We start from the raw sequence: 18,518 nt of genomic DNA, 5'->3' as shown, positions 1-18,518 counted from the left end.
AACCACAATGAAATATCACTTTACACCAGAATGGCTCCTACCAAAAAGAAAAGAAATAATAAGTGTTGGAGAGAACGTGGAGGAAAGAGAACCCTCATACACTGTTGGTGGGAATGTAAATTGGTGCAGCCACTATAGAAAACAGTATGGAAGTTCCTGAAAATGTTATACACATCAAACAATTCCACTTCTGGGTATTTATCTGAAGAATATGAAAACAATTCAAAAAGATATATGTGCCCCTATGTTTATTACAGCATTATTTATAGTAATCAAGATATAGAAACAACCTAAGTATCCATTGACAGATGAATGGATGAAAAATGTGATACGTGCACACACATACACACACACTTAAATACTACTCAGACATAAAAATAGGAAAAATTTCCATTTTGGACAACATGGATGGATCTTGAGGGTATTATGTTAAGTGAAAAAAGTCTGATGGAAAAATTATATGATTTTACTCATGTGGAATATTTTTAAAAAGTAACAAACTAACAAAACAAACATGTAGATATAGACAATAGAATGGTGGTTACCAGAGAGAAAGGGAGAAGTAGGGGGAAGGCAAAATAGGTAAAGGGTTGAGATCAAATATATGGTAACAGATGGAAACCAGACTTTTGGTAATAAGCATGCAATAGTGTATATAGATATCAAAGCATAATGCACATCTGAATTTATGTTATTAACCAATGTTATCTTAATTTAAAAATTAATTTAAAAAGAATTCCTAGCAGTACTATGCAATCCTCTTAATTCAGGGAACTGAGATCCAGAGGGCAAAAAATTTAAGGCCCGATTCAAACCATTACTGATGCCAGTGACCATAAAATTTCTGTTATGCCCTGCCAGCCTTTTAGCTTATATTTAGTTAATAAGGAAGAAAGGACTCTTCCTTTATTAACATGTGTTTGATAGAGTACATGAGAACAGTGTGTGAAAGCCAGGAAATATTTGTCATGCATGTTCATCTTGTCACTCTTTCTCAGTATGGTTCTTAAATGTCAGGGACACTTTTGTTGGCAGGATGGACATTTGTAATTTTTTTGTAGATAAAGAATTTAAGCCCTCGAGACTTCAGATTCCTTTCTTTTTTTCCACTCCTTTGAGGCTGCTTCCGAATGATATAATTTGAATCTTCTAGTATAATAGCCTATGACATGGGGCTATAAAAGAACTCTGAACAATGGGAGAGACAACAAGGAAATCAATGCTCTGTATTAGAAATAGGGTTAAATAGATAGCAGGGCTGCAAGAAAAGGTGAACAGTCATCTCAACTTGGAGAGTCACATAGTTGGGTGATGCTTAAAGTGGGAGTTGAGGGATGAATAGACATTTATCAAGTGGGGAGGGCATTCTAATCATAGGAAAGAACAAGTGCAAGTGTTTGGTGTTCTGGAAATAATTGGTGTGATCAGGCAATATCTATATTTTATCCTGGGATTGGCATGAGTTGCAGAGGAAAGCATAAACTGAATCACAGAAGGCCTATTCCCTGTTATAAATTTGGAATCTCTGCCTGCAATCTTAAGTTGTAGTAATTGTCTAGATGAGAGATGAGGATCTAAACTATGGAATGAGACATGATAGATTTGAGAGATTTACACATTGAACAGATGCCAGCTGAAACTTATCCAAAGTCTTCCTCCTGTTAAGCCTCAAACTAATTGGGACACAACTGGCAGCCAAGAGATGGAAAAATTGGTAGTTATCCAATTTCTTGTCTGGTTGGAGATTTCCTGAGTTATTTGAGATCCACCACATTCAAGGCACTTTTTTAAAGGGACAATTGAAAGCATTTAGGCACACTGCTAATACTTGTGAATCTGAATTTCTTTTCAGGACAGTGTGGGAGCAGTCAAAAGGTATAAGTCATAAACCTAAGTAAGTAATGGGTTAGGAGTAGAGTTCAAAGCTTGAACCCTGGTCATTACTAATGTTAAAGGTTGCTAAGACTTGAGTCTTGATATAATTCATTTCCAGTACAAAGATACACAGTAAATGGTCTCTACTTTCATTGTACTATATCACAGTAATTGAGATATACTGAGCTAGTCTTTTTACTTATGTTTCAAAGGCAAATAGTGTAGAGGGCACATTAATACCATCGCCACTCCTAAAATTCTTCCCTACCTTTTTTCATTATAACTTCAATGTGACAGTTAGAACTGTCCAGACCAGCAGAATCCGTGGCTAATCAATTTCGAAGGTTTTTCTAAATAAATGACATTCTATTTAAAAAACAAATGGCCCACTGACCTCTGTAAACAGAAAATAAACTTAATGAGAAGATATTGGGCGGCTCACTGAATTATTAGGAGCAGGAGACCTGGGCCCAGAAATATGTGTAAATAGGGGCAGAGCTGAAAACTCACCACAAGGACCAACTGAAGATACAGGCATCAGTGTTAAGACCTCATGCAGCTGGCAATGTCACCATCAATAAATCTGGAGCAAGCAACCCCAAGAAACAAAGACACTTGAGAATTTTAACACTTTCATTAATGGATGCAGCAATGCTCAAAGTCCCATATGCAAGTATTTGATTAACTGAGCCCAAGTCATGTGCCCAAACCCAATTGTCAAGAGGACATGGGAAAATTGAATATAATTTTGGATTTCTAGGTTTGTGGCAAGAGCTAAGGGCTGTTACACACCAAAAATCACACAGGACCCAATAAGAAGTGTTCATACTGGGAATATATTATCTATTGCCACACTAATGCTGCATTAAAAACCACCCCAAACTTAGTGGCTTAAAACAACTATTTATTATGCCCACAAGACTATAGACCTGTTGGATGGTTCTGCTGGGTTTAGCTGGGCAGTTTGTTTGGTCTTAGCTGGACTCACTCCAGTGGTTGGCTGGCTGTTGGCTCATCTAGCATGGTCTCAGCTGGGATTACTAAAGCTATTCTATGCATTTCATCTTCCAACCAGAATTCCTGAGCACATTTTCATGTCAGTTGCAGGGGGTCTAATACCTAGGCTTGGAACTGACACACTGAATGTCACATTTGACTACCACATTCAATTGGCCAAAGTCCAGATTCAAGGAAAAGGGAAATTGTGGTTCCTCCCATGAAGAGGTGGAATCTAAGACTAATTCCAAAAATAGCCTCAGTTCTTCACCTCTCCTATATGTACCCTCTTTTTACTTTTAGAATGATGGACAAAATCTCTAGTCTACCCTCTGACCTAGCCACCAAGGTTCTTTTCTATTCTCTTGGCTATTATCAGTAATTATAGGTAAATATGTACACATGTTTTTTTGTATACAAATAGTTGAATATTTCACACAATTCTGCTTTTGATTATGTGCATTTCATGTGAATCGATTATCCTATATTCATAGTGTATATATTTGTAGCATAAATTCCTAAAAGTAGAATTGTCGTGTCAAAGGATATATGGATTTAAAAGATGGTAACAAACAGCCCTCCCTAAGTAGAAAGCTATGTGATTGTTTTTCCAACCCCTTGCCAAAATGCCAATCACCAAACCATTTTATATAATAAACATGACTTTTAAAAAGGTATGTCTGAATTTTTGAAATTTATTTTAAAATTTCAAACTTACAGAAAAGTTGCAAGAACAGTAAATACTACCATATCCCCCTCATTGAGATTACCCAGTTATTAATAACTATTAATTTAATTTTGCTCTGTAATCTTTGTATATAAACATCTCATTGTCATTATTTGTTTTCTGAACCACTTGAAAGCAAGTTGTTAACATGATGACCCTTCACTCCTAAATACTCCAGTATGTATTTCAGAAACACAAGGCCCATCTTACTTATAAAGCCACAGTGAAACCATTTGAATTATGCTATCGACACTGATAGAACACTGCTGTTCAGAAAGGATGCTGTGCTCTTCTAAGTGCAGTGCATTGGAGGCACATGACACTGACTCACCCCACCACTGTTGATGTTATCCTTGATCACCTGCTCAACTTGGAGTCTGGTGAATTGACAGGTGAAGAAGCCTGCTATTTTCCGCTTCATAATTGAGAAGTATTTTGTGGGAATATCTCCGATGAAAAATGGGATATTGGCCATGTCTCAAACTTCCACCCACAAGCCTTAGCTTCCATTGATGACTCCCACTTGAACTAGTCATCACTGTAATGTTTGCCAAATGGTGAGGTATTTTCATTATCATTCCTTCTATATTTATCAGTTGACAATCTATTGTAAGAAAAAGCATTTCCTTCTCTCTCATATGTTTGTATCAATATTTACTTCTATAATTTTATTTAATGGATTATAATCTATTACTCTCCTTTATTTTGATGCTCAAATTATCCCAGATTTGACTAGTAGGAGCCCCTTAAAATTGGATCCTATGTTCTTTGAGTAGCATTTTTTTACTTTCCAGTACAAGATATCTCAGGCTCATTTTATACTTTCACTGACCTAGCCCTGGAATCATCCATTTCTCTGAGGAGTCCTGGTTTCTTCAAGTCAGAGGTCAGCGAATATTTTCTGGAAAGGGTTGGATAGTAAATATTTTAGGCTCTGGGCCATGGGGCTCTGTCATGACTACTTTACTATTATAGTACAAAAGTAGCCAGGATAATATGTAAATGAATGGGCATGAGTATGTTCCAATAAATTGTATTTATAAAGCAGGCAGTGGCCAGATTTGGCCTACAAACCATAGTTTGCTGACTTCTCTATTTTTAGTGAAGAATGGTATTTATTTAATTTTTTAAAAGTGAGATATAATTGACATATAACATTGTATTAGTTTCAGTTATCAAAACAACACAATGATTTGATATATGTATATATTGTGAAATGACTATCACCATAAGTTTATTTAATATCCATCACCTCACATAGTTACAAATTTTTTTCATGTGATAAGAAATTTATGGTCTACTGGCTTAGCAACTTTCAAATATATAGTAGAGCTTTGTTAACTATTGTACTGTGCTGTACATTACATCACCAGGACTCATTTATAACTGGAAGTTTATATATTTTGAGGATGATACTTAGAAACAAAGATCTGGGAACTTAGTATACTCATTGCTACTAGGATATCTTGCTTCTATTTTCTTGCAAGACACAGAGCTAGGAAATATATGTATATACATACATAACTGTATCTATTTATGCTACAAGACTATGAGTTCACACTGTTAACCTCCAGCTCCCAATCCAACATCTCAGGGTTCTTTTTAGCCCCCACCCCCACCCTATTTGTAAATCCCTTCTTTGGTTGTATACAGTGAGACTGAGCAATGAGAGCCAATCTCCTGACCATGCTGGGAACCTTCTTGGCTCCATGCCAGCTCTCTAGCCCCACCCTCTTGTTCCCACCACCTCCTCAGCTTCATATTTCCACCTCCAAGGAAAGGAAAGGGGAAGAGCTTAGTGTATTTTAATTTGCGTTGATCTTATAATCGAAGGTGATCATCTTCTATATGGTTAAGGGCCATTGCTTTTTGTGAATTGTCTGTTCATGTATCTTGCCCAGTTTTTCTACTAGATTACTCTCAGTTCATATATTTTGTTGAATTTTCTATTGTCATTGGTCTTTTTCAGTTTTCTCTATGGGAGATCTTTTTCTTTTTTCTTTTTTCATGAATGCTGAGTAATATATATTTAATTCCCCCAAATGGAAACAGAACAAACTCATAGGAAACAAAGACCAAGAAAAACACATAGAGAAAAATAGAAATTATGAACTAATATATCTAGTCATTAACTGAACTGAAAATGGCACTCAACATAGTAATTATCAAATTCCAAAGCTCATTGAAAATTTTCACCTTGTAATGAGATTTCCTCTGATAATAAAACTCAAATGTAGAAGTGAAACAGCTTAGCTCTGTAGCTATCAGCTATAGTGAACATTTAAAAAATCAGCAAACAATGTCCAGAAACCATAAAACTCCTAAAAGAAAATGTAGGTGGTAAGCTCTTTGACATCAGTCTTGGTGATGAATTTTGGATCAGACAAGCAAAGGCAACAAAAGCAAAAATAATCAAGTGGAACTATATCAAATTTAAAAGATTTTAACAGCAAAGGAAATCATCAACAAAATTAAGTGGCAACTACCAAACAGGAGAAAAAAATTGTAAATAATATATCTGATAAGAGGCTAATATCCAAAACATATAAAGCACTCATACAATTCAATTGAAAAAAAAAAGAATCTGATGAATAAATGGGCAGAGGATCTGAATAGACATTTTTCCAAGGAAGACATACAGATGGCCAGCAGGTACATGAAAAATGCTCAACATTACAAATCATCAGGGAAATGCAAATCAAAGCACAATGAGATATCATGATCCTCATACCTATTAGAATGGCTAGTATAAAAACAAGAAATAACAAGTGTTGACAAGGATGTGGGGAAAAAGGAACACTCCTGCATTGTTGTAAGATGGAGATGTAAATTGGTGGAGATACTGTGGAAAACAGTATGAAGTTTCCTCAAAAAATTAAAAATAGAACTAACATATGATCAAGCAATTCTACTTTTGGGTATTTATCCATAGAAAACAGAAACACTAATTTGAAAAGATATATGCACCTCAATGTTTATAGCAGCATTATTTATAAATAATCAAGACATGGAAACAACTTAAATGTCTATTGATGGATGAATTGATAAAGAAAATGTATATATACACAATGGAATATTATTCAGCCATAAAAAATGAATTCTTGCCATTTCCAACATCATGAATGTACCTTGAAAGCATTATGCTAAGTGAAATGAGATAATACCATATGATCTTACATGTAGAATCTAAAAATACAAAACAACTCCCCACCACCAACAACAAACAAAATAACATTAAACTTATGGACATAGAGAATAGATTGGTGGTTGTCTGATGTGTGAAATGGAGGAATGAGATCAAAAGGTACAAATTACTAGTTATAAAATGAATGAGTCATGAGAATGTGATATACAGCATGGTGACTATAGTTAATAATACTGTAGTGCATATTTGAAAGTAGTTAGGAGAGTGGATCTTGAAGGTTCTTATCACAAGAAAATTTTTTTGTAACTATGTATGGTGATGGATGTTACCTGGACTGTTGGGATCATTTTGCTAGCTAATATTGTAACAGGTGGATAGTTTTCCCCTCCCTTATCAGGCCCAGCACATCCACTGAGTTATGCTGAGATTTAACTCTAGTTATCAGCCTAGAAGCTGGGGTGGGATTGGAGGCAGCTGTTGTCTTGTGAAGGAGAGACTTCTGCAGTGTCTTCTACCACAGGAAAAGGCTATCTCTTCCTAGAGAAGATGGACAGCCTCTGCAAACCCGGAGCATCTTTCAGAGTTATCCTCAGGGGCATCCATCAAGATGTACAAATCCCATGTTTTAAGGTCCCAGGTTTTTCCCACTAGAGTCTTGACCTTTACATAACAAAAATACCCTGGGTGAGCATTCCAAAGTCTCTGGAGCTCTGTGACTCTAACAACTTATGTCTACAGACTATTGCTCAGCTGTGTCTGCCTTTCTACTGCAGGAGATCCAGGCTTCTTTGTAAGCTGCCATAGAGGCCGCATTACTGGCACTTACCCACAAGCTGCTTATTAACAGCTCTCTCCTCCTGCTGCAGAGCATCAGTATGACTTTGCAGTAAGTAATCAACTCTGATGTCTTTGTAGGCTTTCTCCCTCTGTAATTTTCAAAAGTCTGCTTCACTGCACTTGCAGCATTTCCCTCCACAGCAATTTCAGGCTTTCTTGGTGAAATCTTTATCAATGAACCAGCATCTTGTGATATTCAGTCCTCTTTGCAGTGGGCGAGCCCATTCTAAATCCCTATATTATCATATTTTTCCTCAGACTACTTCTGGTATCACGTGAGGAGCAGATGCTAAGATAGGAATTTTCTCTAATAAATTTCTTACCTGTTTAATCCTGTCTATCAGAAAATGGAGAGAGAGCCAGGCGAGGCTGAGAGCACCATCAGGCTGAAATGCAGGTCTAACCTCCTGTGGAAAGAAGATTATATGGAAGCTTCTTAGACTGAGAGCAATTCTAAGGAAAGTTTGGCAAGGCTACCACAGAATCATTGAACCACTTTACTTCTCTGCTTGTCTTGCCCAAGTGTCCAATGTGAGGAAGACCAAGGGTCATTTGTCACAGATAGTGGGGACAAGATGACAGCTCCATTGTTGATTTGGATTTGGAGGAATTGCAATTCCATGCTCATATATTATGAGAGCAAATTAAGCTGGTTGTGGAATTCATTAGACAGTGGAGATTGCTTTTAATCACCATCTGGCATCTCTTTAAATGTGGCTCGTTTGGGATTTAATCAGGCAATAATAAAATGTTAATAAAAATCACATCCAAGTTTATTGTTTTATATTATATGACTTGAGATATTAAAGTGATTCCAAATAAAAATTGAGCAGCATTCTTCTTTTAGATGAATCATATTAGTCAAATTTTATAATTATTGTTTATTTAATCATCAAGCCCTGTGGGTAAGTTAAAGAAGCTTTTAATTTTCTGGGAAATGTATGCCAAAGCCTGAAATCAGGAAGATTGCTATAAAAGGCAAAGGATATCTATAATGATGGTGCTACCACAACTGGCTAGTTCATAGATAGTATTTGTATGATTTTACAGGCTGGATGCCAATAATTATGTCAGTTACTTCTGCTAAGGAGATATCTCATTGCAAGATATTAAGGTTAGACCTTACTGCAGAAAATCCACAATTTCATCATAAATTTATAGGCTTTTAATAAAACTCATTAATCAAATTGTATAGAAGTGGGACAACTTTGGGAGGATACCCTTTGGAGGTGGTGGTGAGGTCATGGCAGTCGAGACCATGAAAATTGATACTGCTCATTTTTGCATTAGAATTGTTTACTATGCCAATGTACTAATTTAAAATTATGATCAAAATCAAAGCTATAAATCATATTGGTACAATCATCACTTTAAAATCACATACTATTTTGATATTAGGGATATACTCACATAACTTGGATTTACATATGAACATATTTATATGTTATGGGTTTGTTTGTTAAAATTCTGACCCAGCCCTAGGAGACCCTTTCTAGGATACCAACATGACCAAAGCCAATGTGGAATGACCCAGGTTTTGGGAAATATACCAAAGTAATACTAACACCACAAAACCATACCACGGTCTTCCTATGAGACCACACCATGAGTCCTGGGGATTGGGGAAAGACATTTCCACATTAACTCTGGGGTAAGAAATAAGGTGTTTTTGGACTAGGGAGAGTGAGGAGGCTTGGAGTAATTTTGCTGGTGGGGGTGAGCTCCAAGTGGAGAAAGACAGGAGTGAGAGGGAACACCGATCTCCTCTTGGTGGCAGCAGTGGCATTGTGGGACCACCCCTTCCTGAACAGCTAGGATCCAGGGTAGCGGCCCTTAAGATGGGCCTCCCAACTCAAGGGGTCAGGTCTAAGTTCTGGCCCTGAGTGGCAAGACCGACATTTTGAACTTGTAGTCATCAGTCTTGCCTTCCTAAATTTGAGAAGAGAACATCGATGGGGGTCACCACTAGAGAGAGCTCTATTCAGCAGAGTGATGAGTTATGAGCTCATCAGGATCAGTAACAGAAGGAAGCAGCTTACAAGGGCCAGGTGTGGAGGGAGGTTGGTGTAGAAAAATCTGAGATAGTCATTCCAGGGTACGTGTGAGATGGTACCTTAGCTAGAAGTCAGTGTCCCCTTGCCTCCTCTATTTGACAAAAAAGTCTGTGGTGAAATCTTTTTGGACCAATAACTTGGCTTTCAAAGAAAGTGTAACAATAAGTACAAGCTAGGAACCTCAATGGATTACCCTATATCAGCCCCAAGTTCGGTAATTTCATGGGGATCAGGAAAAGCTTCATCAAAAAAAGAAAAAAAAAAAAACAATTTTGCTGACCACTTAGTTCAGAAGCCCTACAGTCTGAGATCTCATTCTGGACAGCCCAGAGCAGGATGTTTTAGCCTTTTGAGTCTGGGGTCACCTCCCCCATCTAGGAAAAAACTCCATCAGTGCTAGATAATTGGAACTTGACTCTCTGACCTTTAAATGAGGCTTTAAGTTCCTGATAGGCAAAGTACCAGATGAGACAGTTTCTATACTCTTATCAACTGAGGAAAAATTATGCCTATTACTCAAGGGATACCATAGTCTTTTCTACCAGGCGACATTGTCAGAAAATTTTCATGAGGGGCTTTCTATAGCGAGAGCTGAGTGATGTAGTGGGCAATGTCTTCCATGTTCCTGGAATAAGGAGAATTATGGATTTCATTAGCCAGATTTTTTTCTAGCATCCCTTGATGAAAGTGGAAGGCTAACACCAAAACATAACACAGTAAATGTGGTTATGTGTGAGGCCAAGAAAATATTGTCCCAGTACATGAGGGTCCTGTACAATCTGAGGATGGAATGTGGAATAATAAGAATTGGATGTGCTACATGACATCCAATCAATTTTTCATAAACATCACTTCTTTCAATTAGTCTTTTGGAAAGAAGCAACAGATAATTTGAAATTAACCTCTAGTAAGGATATAGAGGAGAATCATTTTGCTTGTTCAAAGTTTATCCAATACTTAAAAAAATCAAATGAATGTGGGGTAAAGTTAATATTTAACATGACGATAATTAAGCAGATTAACCAAGGCCTCTGATCCAGATGATTCTCATTCTCTCTTTTGTATGGAGTAGCAGTGGAGGTCCAATAGGCAAAGCTAAAAGTTTTTAATGTCTCAAATTTACTGAATACTCAATGATAGCCTGGAGCAGTTCCTACACATGTAGACTTTTAGGCTATAAGCTCTTTTCACTCACTTCTAAAAACCTACTTCTGGCAGTTTCCTTAAATTCCTGAAGGCCTCTTTGGTTTCAGAAACTATACTTGCCATCTGGTATCCAGATATCTGTGGCCAGAGGAACAGAGATCTCCTTTTGTGATTCTGAGAGAATTCCTAAAGCAGAGATGGTGACCCATAAGTCTTGGCAAATGTTGCAGTGCAGACAAGAGCCAGCTCTGCCAAGAGAATCCTGTGTGCCATTAGGGTCTGGAAATGAGGAATGGGAGAGGATGATACCATAGGTCATCTGGCTTTAAACTTAGACTAGAATGGATAATTAGCACATTTCGTCTCAGCTTTTTAGCTTTTATACAAATGTTGAATGTCATTTGGTCAGTTTCTGTTTGGAGTTCATCTACCAGATTAACAACTTAACAAGAGATTGTTTTATATTTATGTGGAACCATCCTTCAGGAATTTAACTCCAAAAGTTACTGTGTGGAACCCAACCTAACCTTGGTTACTAGAAGAGACCGCCTAGAAGTCCATGTGAAAACATGTATTCAAATCAAGGCAGTACTTTTTAAGATCCCTTTCAGATGACTCATTTGACCAGCTAAGGTTGAAGACAAATAATGAGGCCCAGGATCAAGAGTTGATGTCCCTGTATGGAAAAGATGCATTTGGACTCTGAGGGAGGTGTGGACTTTAGATGAGTCCACTGGGAAGCACTATCAGTTAATTCTCTAAGTTCTAAGCCAGAGGTCCCCAAACACTTTGGCACCAGGTACTGGTTCTCCTATGAGAATCTAATGCCTGAAGATCTGAGGGAGTGGCTGCAAATACTGATGAAGCTTCACTCGATTGCCTGCCACTCATCTCCTGCTATGTGGCCTGGTTCCTAACAGGACATGGACTGGTACTGGCTCATGGCCCGGGCCTTGGGAACCCCTGTTCTAAGCCTTAAAAGATGAGAGGTGGGTGTCCAAAGCATCTCCTAATCTTGGCTGGCAGTGTGGATGGGGAGTGGCCACAGTTAAACTCAAAGTGAACTGCCAGGGCAGATGAGCTGGGACCTAGTTCAATGCTTTCACCAGGAGATGGCAGTGTCCAATTACATAGTAGAGCTCACCAAGCCCTCAGGCACCTTGGCTGGGTAGCTTCTGAATGGGCTTTCTGGGAAGAAACGACCAGTAGTGACTGTCTCAAGAAGTCTTAGAAGGACATGAAAGTTCCGCAACTGAGTAAAGATAGTTCTTGGGAGGAGAATGGCCAGGCTAAGCTGTGACCCAATTAGGATCTGATTAGCAGAAAGAAGACCCAAAGAAAAGGAGGAGATCCTGAAAGACTAAAACAGAGCAAAGACAAGCCAGAGAAGAAGCAAGAGTGAGACCAACAGGTATAGGTCTCAGAAGAGAAACGGTCACAAGGAAGCCAGAAGAAAGATTGGTTCTGTTAGTGAAGAAATTGTGAAGATTGACTTCAAAGCACCAGTGTTTATGGCTTTGTTGACTTTCTCTCCCTCACTAAACAAATAGATTATGCTCCAAGCTCGAACTGAGTTAGTATAGCTGGCAGCAGGTGAGCAAGACACAGATGATCCCACTCTCTTGGATCTGTGTTTTCTGGTTAAGGCATTTGAACTCTTTTAGCTGCCTTGTTGTTCCTGACAGTGGTTCAGCAATCCCACCTCTGTGGGTCCCTGCTGTTGGAGGCTACTGTCTTGCCCAAAACATCATGGTCCCTGGCTTATACATGCTGCTTTGGATTCTACTATAATGGAAATGACAGGAGGTTTATGTGCCACAGAAAGAAAATAACCTAAGTCAGTACTACCATGGCAACTTTGGTTTTGAGATATAAACTCAGTGACCTTTCGTAATTTGCTTACAGGCTAAACTATCTAAGAAAATAACTTACTAGAATAGTGGCTTATCCATATTAAAACAGCAGTTTTAAGTACTTATTAAATATACTTATTGAAAACACTAATATTTTATGACCTTAGGTTCTAATTATTTTGTCCCATAGTCAGCTAATATAATACTAATACTTACTAAAATAATGGTTTATACTTATTTAAAAGTTTTTATATGATTCCACTTGGTAACCAGTGACTTACTGGGGCACATTCTATCATGGCCAGCCTCATCTGGAACATATGTGTAAACTAGCCCAAGGTACCTCAACTCTGAGAGTTGGAACAACTCTGGATCCCAGGACTCCTGATTTAGTCTGGTGAACTTTGTTCATACACCATGAGACGATCTAGTTTATGTAAGTAGAAACTGGATCTATTTACTCTTTCAGGTTCTATGGGTTTATACATTAAGCTGTAGGTGTTTTGAACATTAGTAAATCCTTTGGAGCACCCCTTGGTGAGAAGGTATCTGATGGTGATCAGGGAACCAAAGTGAACAGACCTGCTCTGTCACATCCATGCAGAACCTTGCTCAGAAAAATAGGGTTGAAGAAATTGGTGCTCCATCTCCTCCTATAAGCTTGGTGGTTCTGCATCAGAAATCCCTCCAGATACCAATTGTAGAATATGAATCATTCTTAAAGTCTATCCCAAACCTGCAATGCCCAGGTTTTCTAGTTTCATCGATGCAAGACCAATGCTGGCCTCCTTAGATATTTGTGTTTCAGAGCCGGATGGATGACAGACAATCGAAAAACCCCCTAGGGAAGGAGCCATCACTAGGCAGGGAGCCAGACCCTGGGACAGAATACTTGGCCTCCAAGACCATAAAGAACTTTTCAATAGTCATGGAATTAGTGAGTAGAGGGGTCTTTGGAAGGTATACTGGTAATAATCTTGGAAAGTGCTATAGTGAGACCAGATCTGTGTAAAACATGTCATCATGGGTCTCTAATTTAGTGTTTTACTTCATTATACCCTGTTCTCAGATATTCCCTAACTTGCCAACCTGTTAAACTCCCTTTGATTCTTTAAGTCACTGGAGCAGCTCATATCCGAATCTGTTGTATCTCTTCTGTGCACCATGTTTTTTCTTTCCATATTTTATTTTATTTTTTAAACATTTAAAAAATTTTTTGCCCCTTTCCCCATACACCATGTTTTGTTTAAAGAATGGCCTTAATCCAGAGGAATGACTTATTTTGAATACTTAGAGTTTGGGTGAAATGGGCCATAACAGTTTCCAGATGCTCATGGTACATGCCCTCACCCATCTATGACTTCATTTACAGCTCTAGGGAATTTTTAGGTCTCATCCATGCTGCAGTGTACTCTCCAACTCACATTGGACCTCTTCCGGTGGGCTTGGCTTTGCCAATCCAGGCCCTTTTCTCTGTATTGCCTGGACGAGTTGAAGAGTCGTTTCTGAGGGTAAGTCTGAGAAGCATACAGATCCTCTACAGAGGTGAAAAGCTGGAGTACAGACTTTAATACTGCACCTCGCACTGGCTTTTCCTCATTCCCTATCTCATGCATCCCCCTTTTCACTCCTGTTTCCTGGACAGTTTATTTAGGAGGTAATCTCAAGTTCTTATCTCAGGCTCTGCTTTTAGGGAAAACCCAAACTAAGACACGAGTCCTAGAATTACGAGATTTGTGTCACTTAGAAAAAACCCTATAACTTATAATTCAAAAAAGTGAGCCAGGAAAAGTACAACATAAGCTATAAAACCACAGTAAGGCACTATTCAGTAATGAAAGTAGACACCAGAGGTGAAGATAATTCGTGACCTCAGGGAACTTCCATTCAGTGTTTTAAGTTTCCTCTTTTAATAAAGAAATAGGAAAATTGGGTTCTAACACTTCCTGTTGTTTGAGCCTTACCATGATTCCTTGGCTGGTGGTCTTTTTTCTAATTTTTTTTTTTTCAGTCTTGTAGGAGCCAATGATTCCTGGTGCTGATTCTGTCTTTGCTGCCCTCTACAACTGCTCTTTTCTCATTATTTAAAAGGGTGGCTTTTGCCTCAGTTGTAAGGGAGATCTAAATTTATCTGGTGATTCTGATTGACATGCTGAGGGAGACTGCCTTAAGAAACTGGCACCCTGTGCAGGGGGTTCTAAACCAAGATGGCAACCTGTGAGCCTCCTGAATTCTCCTCCTACCACAGACACGCTGAACCTATAGCTACACATGGAACAATTCCCCCTGAAAGAAATCCAGAAACTAGCTGATTGATTCTTACATATTGAGTGAATGAGAGAAATCCCACATCAAAATGAGTAGAATAGGCTGTGACACATTACTGCCATAAACCTCACCCTTGGCACAGCACCATACAATTGAAAGGGAACTCCCAACTCTCATCTCCTTCCTGAGGAGTAAAAGGTTTGGACCCAAATCTACCACCCCAGTTTTTAAAACTTCCACCTGAGGGATGGGCTGCCAAGACACCCAGCTCTAAATGCCAGTGGGGCTTGCATCCTGGAGACCAACTAGACTACAGCAAAGAAAGAAACAATTCTTAACAGCTTCCTGACAATTCCTCATGGCTATTCCCTCAGGGCTCTGCACAGAGGGAACAGTCAGAAATGCCCATCTCAAAGAAAGAGGCCTATTTGCATATCTTAAAAGCTGAAGCCTGAGGGTCAGGCTCCTAATTTAGCACGTAGTTAGAGGCAACTGCTATCCTCCCCTGAAACCAAGGGAGGCCATTGGGAGCCATCTTCACTTTATCCCTCTGTCCTGCTGCAGGTCACTAGCATCTCCCTGAAAAGAGCTTGTGCACATATGTGGAGCCCTGGCTTTTGTGGTTGCTGGCTAGAAGAAGCACCCCTTGATCACTTGGCTCTAATGGTCAAGTGTGGCTTGTGCTCTCAATTCCCACAGGACTGTAGCAAACAAATAATTAAGTGTTTACAAGCTATTCTCCCCCAGGGCTCAGTTCAGAGGGAGCAGACAGAAACACCCAGTTCCCAGTCTTTCTCTGAAAGAGGTTTACTTGCTGCAGTCTGAAGGTGTGGCATCTAGGTTCTGACTGAGATCCTCCCCTTTAGGACACTGATAGGTTTTGGAACATCTTACATTAGTGGGATCCAATAAGACAAAGAAGGTAGCTTGAATAATCACAAACATTTGAGAGACAACCAAGAACTAGGGCCAATAAGATTCATCTCCAAATGGCCACTTTTTCAAGACTGGAAGAAGCAGCTGTTTTATCTAATGTGCATGAAAAAACACAGAGACTCAAGAAAATGAAGAAACAAAGAAATATGTTCCAAACAAGAACAAGATAAAACTCCAGAAATAGATCTTAATGAAATGAAGATAAGTGATTTACCTGATAGAGTTCAAATTAATGGTCATAAAGATATCAACAAAGTCAGGAGAACAATATGGGAACAGCATGAGAATTTTGTCAAAGAGAGATAATATAAAACAGTACCAAATAAAAACCACATAGCTGAGGGATACAATAACTGAACTGAAAAAAACCCAGTGGAAGGGTTCAAGAACCCAATAGATGAAGCAGAAAAATGGGTCAGCAAACTCAAAGATAAGGTAGAGAAAGAAAAAAGAAATCAGAGCAGCAAAAAGAAAAAAAGGAAGAGTAAAGATAGCTTTAGGAATTATGAGACAACATCAACATTCACATTACAGAGGGTACGACATGGAGAAGAGAGAGAAAGAGGCAGAAAGCTTATTTGAAGAAATAATGGGTGAAGATTTTTATAACAAGGGGAAGGAAACAAACATCCAAATCCAGGAATCTCAGAGAGTTCTAAATAAAATAAATCGAAAGAGAGCCACACCAAGGAACATTGTAATTAAAATGACAAAAGTTAAGACAAGGATAGAATCTTAAAAGCGGCAAGAGAAAAACAACATTTACTTAAAAGGGAATCCCCATAAAGCTATCAGCAGATTTTTCGCAGAAACTCTTTAGGTCAGAGCATGATATACTCAAAGTGCTGAAAGAAAAAACTGCCAACCAAAAACTTTCCAGACAAGCAAAGGCTGGAAGAATTCATCATCACTAATCCAGCCTTACAAGACATATTAAAGGGACTCGTTTGAGCTAAACCGAAAGGGCACTAATTAGTAACAGAAAAACACATGAAAGTATAAACTGCACTGGTAAAGGTAAGTATATAGTTTAATTCAGAACACTCTAACATTGTAATGGTAGAGGTAAATCACGTTAAAATCTGGTATAATGGTTAAAACACAAAATTAGTAAAAATAACTATAACCACAATAATTTGTTAATGGATACACAAAGAAAAAGGTGTAAAATGTGTCACTGAAAACAAAACATGGAGTGGGGGGAGGAGAGTAAAAATACAGAAATTTAGTATGCATTTAAACTTAAATACATCAGCTTAAAACAGACTGTTAAAAATATAAAATGTTTTATATAAGCCAAATGGTAACCATAAGTTAAAATGTATAGTAGATACACAAAAGATAATTTAAAAAGGCTCTTCCAGGAATGTTATCTGCAGGCATTCAGAATGGTCCAGCATTTGACATACTGTCAGAGGCTGTCCTACGATACGGCCTCTTACAAAACTAGATTGTCTCGAATTCCTTAATAGAATTGTTTGCCTTTATACCAAGAACATTAGGAAAGCACCAAAATCTGCATGTGGTGTGTGCCCGGGCTGACTTCGTGGAATTTGTGCTGCGAGACCTAAAGTTCTAATGAGGTTGTCTAAATCAAAAAAACATATCAGCATAGCCTATGGAGGATCCATGCGTGCTAAATGGGTTTGTGACAGTATCAAGTGTGCTTTCCTTATAGAGGAGCACAAAATCATGAAAGTGTTGAAGGCAGAAGCACAGTCAGAAAGCTAAATAAAAATATGAAGCGTTTGTGAGTAATAAAAACAATTAAGGCTTTAAAAAAAGGAATCTGAGCATACCACTACAGAAAATCATCAAGTTACAAAGAAAGAGACAGAAGAAGAAAAAAAGGCTTTAAAAGTAGCTAAAAAACAACAAAATGGCAATAGTAAGTCCATGCATATTAATAATTGCTTTAAATGTAAATGGAGTGAAAATACACAAACACATGCAGGCTAAATAACATGCTACTAAACAATGAACGGGTTTTCAATGAGACCAAGGAATAAATCAAAAGATATCTAGAGACAAATGAAAATGAAAACATAAACACTCAAAATCTGTGGGACACAGTGAAAACAGTCCTAAGAGGGAAATTCATAGCAATTAGGCCTATCTCAAGAAACAAAAAAAAGCTCAAATAAACAATCTCACCTTACATGTAAAAGAACTAGAAAAAAAAAACAGCAAACAAAGCCCAAAGTGAATAGAAGGAAGAAAATAATAAAGATCAGAGCAAAAATAAACAAAATAGTCTAGACAAACAATACAAAAGAAATAATGAAACCAAGAGCTGGTTCTTTGAAAAGATAAACAAAATTGACAGACCCTTAGCCAGACTCATCAAGGAAAAAAGAAAGAGGACTCAAACAAATAGAATCAGAAATGAAGGAGGAGAGATAAATATAGACTCCACAGAAATACAAAGGATCATAAGAAAATATACAAGCAATTATATGCCGACAAATTGGACAATCTGGAAGAAATGGATGCATTCATAGAAACATAGAATCTCTCAAGACTGAGTCAAGAAGAAACAGAAAATCTGAACTGACTGATTACCACCAATGAAATAGAGTCAGTAATCAAAAACCTCCCATAAAACAAAAGTCCTGGACCAGATGGCTTCATAGGCGAATTTTACCAAACATTCAAAGAATTAACACCTATTCTTCTCAAAC

The 18,518-nt window shown here is 38.0% G+C and overlaps 1 pseudogene; it reads left to right on the top strand.

Annotated features, from left to right (window-relative positions):
• Positions 1–17,225: 17,225 nt before the first annotated feature.
• LOC102891829 lies at positions 17,226–17,568 on the top strand (annotated as a pseudogene).
• The last annotated feature ends 950 nt before the right edge of the window (positions 17,569–18,518 follow it).

This window comes from Pteropus alecto, unplaced genomic scaffold (genome assembly GCF_000325575.1).
Source record: "Pteropus alecto unplaced genomic scaffold, ASM32557v1 scaffold161, whole genome shotgun sequence".
Taxonomy (NCBI): domain Eukaryota; kingdom Metazoa; phylum Chordata; class Mammalia; order Chiroptera; family Pteropodidae; genus Pteropus; species Pteropus alecto.
Note: the sequence above shows the minus strand (reverse complement) of the source record. Positions and strands in the feature narration are given on the sequence as shown.